Source organism: Rhamphochromis longiceps, linkage group LG19, assembly GCF_057381845.1.
Source record: "Rhamphochromis longiceps isolate RC_006_pf linkage group LG19, R_longiceps_female_GT1.1, whole genome shotgun sequence".
Classification (NCBI taxonomy): Eukaryota; Metazoa; Chordata; class Actinopteri; order Cichliformes; family Cichlidae; genus Rhamphochromis; species Rhamphochromis longiceps.
Genome location: NC_140575.1, coordinates 15565797 through 15577480, shown reverse-complemented (window position 1 = coordinate 15577480; position 11684 = coordinate 15565797). Strand labels below are relative to the sequence as shown.

Below are 11684 nucleotides of genomic sequence, written 5' to 3'. Positions count from 1 at the left end.
AAAGAGATCACTTACAACATGCACTCCAGGGTCGCAAGGTCCAAGTTTTCTTGATCCTGAGGCCCTCTGTCCCCCTTTAACGGGTGGACCATATGTGGGATGACCTCTGTGTTCACGCAGTTCAGATGCCAGCAAAGTTAGATTTACAACCATAACAGCAGTTACAGATGACTCTCCCATCACTCCCCAATTCTCCCACAGCTTTATTTTGGTGCTCCAGTTTTCCACTCCCATTTTAATGCCCCCTTATACCTTTCAAATGTACTTAGACTAGAACCTCTAAGGAGCTTTTAACCTTTATTTTTATTGCTGCAGCTACCAGTGTCTTCCAGTTGGGTGATTCTCAGCTTCTTTCTTCGACCTCCGGGGTTAGACCACCCTTTAGTCATTGCACAGTTCTGGGGATTATTCTGCCCCGATTTCAAACAAGGATCTGTGTGTTTTGGGTTCACCGGCGTGTCCCCCTTTTTGCCAAGAGCCTCTTGAACCTCGTTGGTCTGGTGTTCCTGGTTTTCGCCAACCCCTTCATGGTTATTGCTGTGTTTGTGGGATCCATGTTCTCCAGGAGCCCAAACGCCATGACACTTGACCCCAGTTGCTGTCTCGGCAGTCCCTACATCTGTCTCTGCTGTGAAGGGTCCTCACCTCTCCGGGTCCCCGTCTGGTGTCTGTTCCTTTCTCTGCAAGAGACAGAAAACCAAAACACCTCTCTCCCTAGCCTTGATAATCTAATATTGTTATCCATTGTTGTTCTAATGATTCAAATTTGGTTTAAAATATTATGTTCAGGACCTATTCTAATCATAATCTATGTGTGTGTAAAAGAAATCAAAAATTAGTGAACCCTTTCTAAGTCTAACACATTATAAGCTTAAGTTTTACCATAGCTAAATTATTAAACACAGAAATAACGTCATAAGATGTTCATAAAACCATTGTTTGATGTTCGGACTCAACTTCCCCCTTTTTGACACACTCCCATGTGTCAATTCATTGGAGCTAGACAATTAAAAGAGAAGGTTGGTGACATCATATCTCAGAAAGTATCAGAAATTCTTCTCTCGAGTACCGTTGCTCCAGCCTTGTCATCCCTGAGGATCTTCGATCCCGAAAATGTCCCTTCTCCTCATGTAATAAAGTCTGTCATCCTTCCATGCCCTGGTAACTGGTCCATCCAGAGCTGTAACATTTTGAAATGTACATACAACAAGCCAAACCACACCTTGGTCACACCAACCCTCTTCCGCCCCGAAGATGTCCAATGCCATCCTAGTATGGACTGTCAAAAGTGGCTTTAACGCTGACTATCCTGACAATCCATTTTATAACGTTTCCTGGTCAGATTTGCCAATCTCTGCACCAGGGTTTTAAACTTTTCGCCATTTCCATTAGTTGTTATTTTTATTTAGTTTCGACTCCAGATTTTCAATTTTTACCAGTTGTAATTAGTTTTTACCAATTCTTTGCTAGTTTAGTGTAGTTTTTATTTTCTGAAAATCCTTAGTTTCAATTTAGTTTTATTTGTGTTTTGCAAAAATTAAGTGTAACAAAATCCCAGTTCCATCATATCAGTCATGCTCTTCTGGTTATCCTTGGGTGTTGAGACTAATAACTATTAACTCTTGCCGCACCGTGTGGTCCTAATTTTGGTTGAAGTGAATTGATAACCTTTTGAAGGCGATTGTTTCACACCTTTATTTAGATGTCCCAGTCCTGTTGTCTCGGGATACATCACGCTGCCTTATCTGGGGTTAGCTGTTTTCTGGGGATGCGGGTTGAGTGGGTGAGCTCTTCAAGGAGGGGGAGTGTGCTCCCCCTGATGAGGTCTTCTAGGTAAGCTAGGTTAACCTTCTTGTGTGGGCTTTTCAAGTGCACTTTAAGGTTAGTGGGACTTTTAGTTTTATAAATGTCCCTCATGACCCCCTGATGACCCAGTATTTCATTTTTGCACACTGTAGTACACATTTTAGTTTTTGCTTGTAGCTCGCATACTCTACTTGCCACTCCTCTAATTCCTGATGTTTCTTAGAGAGGGCAACAGTACCTTTAAAATTATATCACATGTGTGGGGGTGTGGCCTTGCCAATTGTTTTGCCCACCTTTTCAAAATGGCCGGCGTGCCCACAAGCACATTTCATAGAAAAAGAAAGGTAAGCTTGATATTTACATTTAAAATGTTTTGTTAAACTCAGATCTTTATTTTATTCTTTTTGCAAGTACCCCTCCTCGGTGGCGAGAAACTGTTGGTGTGGTCAAGTGGGTGCTCTAGAAACAAACGCTCAGGACAGAACAGTTATCAGTCATGTACTTCCTACAAATTTTGCATATGTTTTATTTCATATTGATCCTCTGAGTGTAATGGTACATTTTAATTTGAATTTATCCAAACTAAACACAATATTTTCTTTATTTACTTTGCTCTTGTTCTTTTTCAGTACCACATCCTATCAAATGTCCCTGTCGATTATATTCTACATTTAATAACTTACTATTTCAAGTGAGAACCTAAATCACGTGGACCAATGTTTATTATTGCATATCTCTATTCTGAATGTGGCCAGTCATTCATAGGTATTGTTCAATTTTGGCGATTTTCCTCTATAAAATTTAATTGACTTTTTACAGTGGCCTGCTATGGTTAATAATAACATATTCCAGTCATGAGTGGTATCAAAAGTCTTCTCCACTGTAGCATTTGGCATTCCCAATAATATAACATGATACCTTACTCAAAACACAGCTAATATAGCACAGTTTTCTTAATGCAAACATCGGTAACTCAAAATCAGCAACCACAGTGTTAAGTCTGCAGTTCATACTTATGTGAAGCTAGAGTCTCCTCCTCCAGTCTCTCTTATCCTCCTGCTCCTGAAAAAACAAAACAAAACAAAGCGAAGCATCCACCCTTCTCTTGTCGGCTGGGTGAATTGTTTATTGGCATTTACTAATCCTAAAGTGGGTGCAGTCATTGTCTCAGTATCAAGTCAGTCAAAGCTTTTAGTCGTCAGTCCATCACAGTCCATTCACATGCATACCTCCACACACATTCATACCAGATGTTGCTGATAATGGAGTCTCACGCGCAACCTATTCGAGCATCCATCACCAGCAAGATGACGTCATCATTTTAAAGGAAAACAATTCCTTGTTGTTTTTTGGGCCGGATTGACTCGGTGCAATCCTTTTAGACTCAGAACTTCTCAGTGTTCCCTATAAGTGAATTTCTCCCAAGCCAATTACAATCATGGAGAAGCACACTTTGCAACTGTTTTTGTAAGAATATTTCATAGCGCTTTAAATTTCAATCTTTCAGGCCTGGTTTAAAGAGCTGATTGTTAAATCATGAACTCACAAAATATCAACATATCACCACCGGTGGATCACACCTCTCAGATGTTTTTTCTCCAGTGCACTGTAACAAAAACGAAAACAGACATAACCAACAAAATACTACTAAAATAACACAAACTAGGGCCCGTTGCAGACATGTCCAAGCATAAAACTATCCCTCTCTCGCTTACGAGAAAGAACACAAGCCAAAGCTCACTGATAAAATCAAGCTAGCGCTAAACAAAACCAAACAATCAACCAGAAATTCACAGGAACATTTTGCTTCCTGCCGGGACAATATTGTGTGGGAATGAGAACCTCAGGTGCCGTAACACCTTTTGTTCCTCCTTGAATTAAAACTCAATCACAGAAAATGCCGTACTCCAACCTAAACTTACACTATTAATTCATCATTTTCACTCTGTGCCACTGTTCCTCATCAGGGCTGTGTGAAGCACAGCAAAGAATTCAGTCAAGGCCTTGAGCCATAAACAGACATCACGCACAGACATTGTTTTCATAACCAAACTTTTTTAGACCTTATTCCTAAAATCTACATAAATGCCCTCTGGGTGACATATAACACATTCTAAGTATTTAATGGTAATCAATGGCTCCTCATAAAAATTATGCATTGGGATGTTTGTGTGCAGCATTTTGCATATCAGCATAAGCAAAGCATTCTTCATTGCATCAGCGTGTGTGTGTGTGTGTGTGTGTGTGTGTGTGTGTGTGTGTGTGTGTGTGTGTGTGTGTATGTGGATCACTTCTCAGTGAATCAGCATTCCAATGTGTGTGTGTGTGTATGTGTGTGTGTGTCATTTCTCACTCACTCAACGAGTGCACGTGTTCATGTGTGTATTTCACTTCATTCTGAATCTGTGTGTTTGGAGACCATTGCTGCTGCTGCTGCTCAAAATTCAGTCCGTCCTGGTTCTGACCCCAATTGGGGCAGTCCTTTCTCCAGTGTCGATGTTCACCGCAGGTGAAACCTGCATCTTCTTCTGTGTTTTTGTCCATTCTGAGGTGCCTTCTGACCTCAGTTACTCCTCTTGTCTCGGTCACGCCCTTTTTCGCCACCCGATCATCCGTGTTGGTCCATCACTGTCCTGCACAGTGTGAATGCAAAGTTATCAAGGTCAGCATTCTTTCGCTCGGCCTTACTTTTCATTCGGGCTTGGCGGGCGTCTCGTCACAGCTCTGTCAGCTGACGCAGTCTGGGAATTTTCCCCCGTGTAGTGAAACGGGCCTTAGGTTTAGTGCTCTCCGTCTCGGCTGCATGAGATCACATTCCTGCAGGTCTGTTGACATTCTCAGGTCGTTGTTGTGGGTCCAGCTGTTGCAGCATTTGGTCAGTGTCACGTATGGGGGAGAGCAGGAGTCCAGTCAGCCTCGGCTTTCAGGGCCGGCAAAGCAGCCTGTAATTAAATATGTATAGAAAAAACAAAAACAAAACAAAACAAAAACAAACAAAAAACAAAAACAAACGAACAGGAAAATGTTGTTGTGTTGGCTGTGTTATTCAGAGGGGAGACAATGGGGCCAGGCCCTGTGTCAGCCTTCTCTCCCCCTTTTTTTGTTTTTTGTCTCCCGATATAATCAACTCCTAACCCACCAAGTTGACAGGACAACACCGGTATATGTTAAAATTCTTAAGATCATGTTTAAAAGCCCAAAAAGGAACTTTCTTTCATTCAGTAATCACTTTTATTAATCAATCAACAGAAAACATGTCACAATTTGAATCTTTTAACCACTAAATTTGTTGTGTCTTGCCTGGTTGGTTAGACCAGTGTTCCTTTTTTTTTTTTTTTTTTAGTTAAATTGTTGTCCTGCAACCCAGAGGGTTTCTTTGTCAGTAATGTATAGACTTCATCATTTAAGTATGTTAATTTTTCTTTAACCTTGCTGGAAAATCTTCACGTGTTCATGAGTGTAAGCTGTTTCTTCATTGCGTGTATGTGCATTTGTATAAAAGCAGGTTAATTTTATCTTTTCTCAAACTAGGCGTTACCTTAAAAGGAGCCTTTCTCTCAGATTTCTCTGCTTGTGTGTTTTTGTTTCACCTTTTTGTTGTGATGCTCCGGACGCCTTCCCAACCTCCACAAGTCCGTTGGCCCCAATTTTATGTGTTAAAACTTCTCTTAATTTCTCCTCTAATTCTCTCCTCGCTGCTGTCTTTTTCACAGCTGCTGATTCGTGCTGGGTGTGGTTCCCATTACCTATAATTTTGCTTCGGCCGCTGTGCTTGTGGGGGCAGTTGGTCCAGGTCCGCAGCTTCCTGTATTAACACACTAAGAGATTTATTTAATTTCATTTTCATCACTGTTAAACAGATAAGCAGGCAACACGCCTACCTTGACAGCGTCATAATTCTCCACTACACACCTCTTACTATCTCTCCTTTTTATTTTTATTACACCACAGAGTAATACACCCAATTATGCCCGTCTATCTCTATGTGGCTCCAAATTCCCTCTTTATTTTAATTTCACACTCGTCAGGGGACAGGCACACAACAATTTCAACCACTGAAACGAGGAATTCAACCTTTTTATATTTCTTTACTAATCTAGACTCAACCTTTGTTCGCAAAATGTGTCTTGTTCTAGTCCGGAATAAATGTGAACCCGTGATTACACGGCCGTTCCAGTGTTATTTCCGTAGCTATGCGGGGGCCCTCACCTCCCCAAGTCACCACCTCAGCACCCGGACGCCGCCGGTCCTGCCCGCGCGTCCACGAACAGGAGGGTCGCTACTCCATAGGCAAAATGTTCCACAGGTACACTAGGCATCAACCTTTGATCCTAAAATGTGTATTTGCTCTAATGTCCTCCTAATCAAACACATCAACCGTCACTGTCACTGTGTTCACGCTTCACACTCCACACAAAAAACACTCAGAGCGCGCCTCACTCACACTCTCACTCAGTGCGCGCTTTACCCACAAGACAGCACCCAGAGCGCGCTTCGCAGCTTCACACACACTCTCACTCAGAGCGCGCCTTCACACTCACACACAACACTTTTCCTCAGCGGGAATTTTACACAGAAACCTCTGAGCTCAACTATTAGATCTTCTTAAAGCACACTGCACCATAGACCAAAATACCCCTTTCTCTGCGCTTATGACCGCCACCACGGGGCAAAGTCGCATCATAAAAGTGATGCTTGCATCCCCGAAGTTATACCTGACATCATAAACCAGGTGTTGCTATGTACTTAAAATTTTACTTTGTATTATGACCGCAGCCCTTAAAACTCGACTGACGCCACAAACCACCGTCAAAACCTCTATCCAATGTACTAAAACTAGCACCAACCACTACTGCACTTCACGGCCGCACCACCGGAACACGCCGTATCATAAACCAAACCTACGGACGTGTTTCGCTCTCGCGTTGCCAGCGTTCAACTGCACCGTGAAGCCAGCATCTGCTTTTCCTTAAATCAACTTCTATTTCATAGCCGGCAAAAGCCAGGACGTCACTGACACCATAAACAAAATAAACAAACCTCGACTTCAATGTACTGGACTAATGGCCGCGTCTTCAGAAGAAATTCTAACGTATTATTGCTACAGAAGCCAGTATTAGACAAAATTAAATGTGGAAGGTAAAGTGGCTGCAACTAGTCCAACGTAGTATGTTATTAGTATCTCGGTAGAAGCAGTTTACTGCAACTAGTCCAACGTAGTATGTTATTAGTATCTCGGTAGAAGCAGTTTATTTAACACACTGGAATTCAGCCTCAACTTATGTTGTTAGTATCTTGCGCCAAAAACCAGACACCGACAAATTTACTGTGAAAATACATGTGACTCAGCGAACAGATTAATTTGGAAAGCCCAATATGCACATTTGGTATTTATAATACAACAGGCTGTGCTTACCTTTCTGTTTTAGGCCGGCCTTCTGTTCACTTTGCCCCACGATCTCACCAAAGGCCAAATCTACACCTCCTCAGCACACCAAAGATCCGGGTCACACGGCACCAAGTTGTTGAATTCTCCCAATTCTTTGAATCTTTGGGCTGAAGGAAGGACAATACTCGGTGTATAAATGCTCAATCAACAATCATTTATTTCCATACAATTCAACAGTAAGAGCATTACAACGTCCGGACGGGAGAGATGCTACCAGAGGGTCAGGCACATGTCTCAAAATGGTGACGGGTTGCTCAGCTTTTTATAGTCTCTAGTGGCCCCCAGCTAGTCGTAAAAGCCAAAACATCACATTTTTTCTCTGTTACAGCGCCTAAGTTATGACCTCGACAGTTGTTTCTCTGCTTTCTGTAAGGTGGGGGTGTGGAATGTGGTCTATCTATCTCCCCTGTCTTTAGACACAGAGTCTCCTGCTTACAACCTTCTCTTCATGATTCAACAATTAAGCATGTCAAGAAAACAGTGTAACACATTCCCAGCAGATCAAGGATACAGAGTGATGCACATTTATCTAATGAACTAATATGTGAATATGTTCTGTTAACTCAAAAGTATAATGAGAACTAAACTACATACAGCTCACACACTCTATATTAAAGGGTATAATGTGATCTACAGCAGTATTCTAATTCAACTACTTTGATTACATATATAAGGTAACATATAATAACAGAATAATCTAATAACGTGTGTGTGTGTCTCATATATATATATATATATATATATATATATATATATATATATATATATATATATATATATATATATATATATATATATACACACTAAACATGTTCTGACATTTAGACATAAGATTTGTGATTTTTTTTTGTTGGTATATCTGGAAAAACGTGCATCTCCCATTTTTTTGAAATTGCCGTTTTTATTATTACTATATTTATTATTATACATTTTTTTTCCTGCTTATCCAATTCAGCTGTTGTGGAGTGACAGACTGCTCTGTTGCAGAGCATCTGGAAAATCATGTGACTGCAGTAGGAGAAGAAACAGTAAAAAAGCTTAAACAAATTTATGTTGTAAAGTGTGACAACATTGTTCCGCTAGTCCGTTTGATCCGTTAGTTATGCAAGTTGTGAGGTGGGGCCTCCATTGGTCAGACTTGCTTTGTCCAGCACATCCCACAGATGATTAATTGGACTGAGAATTTGGAGAAATTTGGTTGCCAATCAACACCTCAAACTTGTTGTTGTGCTCCTATATGCCAATATAATACTATCAGCGTTTATAATGAGTGATAAATGAACATTTTATAACAAAAAACCAGGAGAATCACCTTTCAATCGAGTTACGAGTGTTGATGTTACATAGACTGTCCAACAGAGGGCACTCTTCAACTTCTCAGGTGTTGACAAATGTTTGGAACACCACTCACACAACAATCAGCTAATCTGGTCGAGCAAAACACAAACGAGAAATCCTAGACCTGGGGCCCGTTCTTCGTACCTCGCTAAGTAGGTTAGCCGGATTAGATTGTTGACGATTTCGCGTGATCCTGGATCAGTCGGTTCCCCGAAGCTCATCCGGGACTTGCTGTCATAGCAACAGAGCCGTAAGCGTAAACCTGCTCGGGAGCAGGTTTACTTTATGTAAACAGGATTAGATCGCGGCCACGCAGGTATGTCCGCTTCATTTATACGAAAGCAACAGCGATATTCCACCACTGTTTCACCATAAATAAATAACATCAATGTAACTAAAGACAATGCAGCACCTGATCCATTTATTGATTTCACACAGATACATACAGGTCATTTCCTAAAAAAGGGAAATGTACTATTAATATTCTATTACATGTATGTGATTATTACAGATTTAATTCATATTTCAGAGTAGCAATTGTAAATTACTTCGTGTAATCAAGATGAGAGACCACGGCTATAAAAGCGAAGGTGGATTTGGGAAGTCTGTCGCAGCCATGTCCTGTCCGTATACGCGACCAACCCATTGCGGAAGGTGCAAGATTGATAAGGAGAGTCCTCAGAATTCAGCGTATATTGCGGGACAGACAGGATCCTTTAGCTCAGCGCGACAGTGTGCTCATAGAGAGATATCGATTTTCCCGTGAGGGTATTATTCACTTAACCAACTTGTTGACGAGGGGGTGCAGGACCACCACCTGTCTTTTTTTCCTCTGCCCTTTTCTTGGTTGCTGTTATAAACAAACAGATTATTCCAGGGTCTCTTTCCAAGAGACTAAAAGCAATATAAGTGATAAATATTACCATTCTGTAGGATATTCTTATATTTCACTTTTACCTGTTCCCATGTTCTAGTGGGTCCTGTCGTGGCTCTAATGTGAAAGAGGATAAAATATAACATATTATAATATAATGTAATATAATATTGGATAATATAGTGTAATATAATAAATCTACCCTACCGCCTACTGGTGTTGGCCAGAGGGGCCGATGGCGCGATATGGCAGCCTGGCTTCTGTCAGTCTGCCCCAGGGCAGCTGTGGCTACAACTGTAGCTGCCTCCACCAGTGTGTGAATGTGAGAGTGACTGAATAGTGGCATTGTAAAGCGCTTTGGGTGCCTTGAAAAGCGCTATATCAATCCACTCCATTATTATTGTTATTATTAAATTACTTACGAGTTTAATTTGTCAGCAACTTCCTGCCAGCCCTCGCTCCTTGCTTTTGCAGCCTTTGCAGTGTTCCCTTGCGTTCTGATTAAACTCTGAAACTCCTGAAATCCCTCACTCAAGAGTTCTTGCTCTGCTGCCGAAAAATACCGAGCCGAGCGCGCTCCGTCGACATTTTCGCCGACCAATCAGAGGGTTGCCGATCAATGTTTCTACTATCGATGCGTAGCCCCTTTTACGACACCCAGTGATGTCACATTACTGCGTCCAGCTGTACTAATCGTCAACAGCAGGTGTGTTCGGGGAACCGGATTAGCGAGCTCACGGTTAGCGCGATGATTTGATCTTGGATGTGTCATTTGATCTTGGATGTAGTAAGCGACGTACGAAGAACGGGCCCCTGGGCCCTGTTTCAGGAAGCCGGTTTAGAAAACTTAGAGTGAAAAACGATACTCAGGGTTGAGTAACCCCGAACTGTCCAACTCGGAATATTCGGTTTCAGAAAGGCTGATAACAAGTAGTTCAATCAACGCGGAGTTGCTCTAACCCCAAGTGAAGCGCGCGGACGAGGATACATAAAGCCCTGATAAGCGGAGCACAGAGTAAGCGAGTCACCATGGAGACGGAGGGAAAGAAGGCGCGGTCAATGTATTTTACAGCGCTTGAGGCCGAAATTCTGATGGCAGCATATGCCGATAACATGCAAATTCCGCGGAAAAAAGTAACACAGCCTCAGCTGCAAAAGAAAGGGAGCATGCATGGCAAAACATAGCCGACAGAGTCAATGCGTGAGTGTTAATTTAAACATTGATCTAGGGATTTCCACCCATTTAACACGTTATTTTATCATATGTTATTTTATTTGTTATTTTATACATTTTATTTTGTGACGTGATGTGAGCGCAGGTGCAACCCAACAGGCCCCAAACGTTCCTGGCAGCAAGTAAAAATGAAATATAAAAATATAGTCCAACCAGGTAAGGTGTAATTGTATTATGAGCCATAGTGCTTGGTCTGTTTGTCCGATGTAAATCAATTGCAGTTAGAGGCTACATTAATTTTCTGTCTGTAAGCACTTATTGAAATTATCTGAGCACATTACAAGTACATATTTGCTTACTCTGTATGCTCAAATGTGACCCGTTATAGCCAACAGAAAAAAAGCGGAGGCCCGAAAAACAGGTGGGGGTCCTCCACCACCACCACTCACAGAGGCTGAGCAGTTGGCCCTCAGCCAAAACAGTGGGCGCCCTGTGGCCGAAGGCATCTCTGCGGGGACATCCTCTGAGTCAATAACCCCGCAAGACACAAGTGCCTACATAGGGGGTAAATTCAAAATAATACATGATGTGCATACATCCTTTCTTCACAGTCACCTTTGCAGTGCTACTCATTCATTTGATAAACTCTTTACCATAATGGATTATTTTGTAGTGAAGTTATTTTCCTACTGATTTTGCCTTCCCTCAGTCTTGGTTGTCTTTGAGAGCATAATGACAATGAAGTGTAAGGTGATTGGTATGTTTGTTAATTGCCATTTGGTCCCTTGTAAGTTATAAGTGACCTGTATAAACCTCATATTCTATCAGTTGATGGTGATGGTGTACTGCATCTGGTGCAGCCTCCTGTTGAGCCAGACCAACATGCAGTTGTGAGTAATACTCCACAGATTATATGAGTTTACAGTAGAACAGCAATGTTGTTTATTTCTTTACTACAGGCAAATAATGAAGAAACATTGACAGCTGTTACAGAGGAGGAAGCAACAGAGACACTTTATGAGGTTTACATCTTTTAATACTTT

At 41.6% G+C, this 11684-nt stretch overlaps 1 long non-coding RNA gene across 1 annotated transcript; it reads right to left on the bottom strand.

The window, feature by feature from the left end:
* Window positions 1-3970: 3970 nt before the first annotated feature.
* Window positions 3971-7953, bottom strand: LOC146646445 (uncharacterized). Its single transcript, XR_014908755.1, has 2 exons — window positions 7145-7953; window positions 3971-5880 (listed from the first exon to the last, which is right to left on the bottom strand). It is a non-coding gene; the product is annotated as an uncharacterized LOC146646445 (long non-coding RNA).
* Window positions 7954-11684: the final 3731 nt, after the last annotated feature.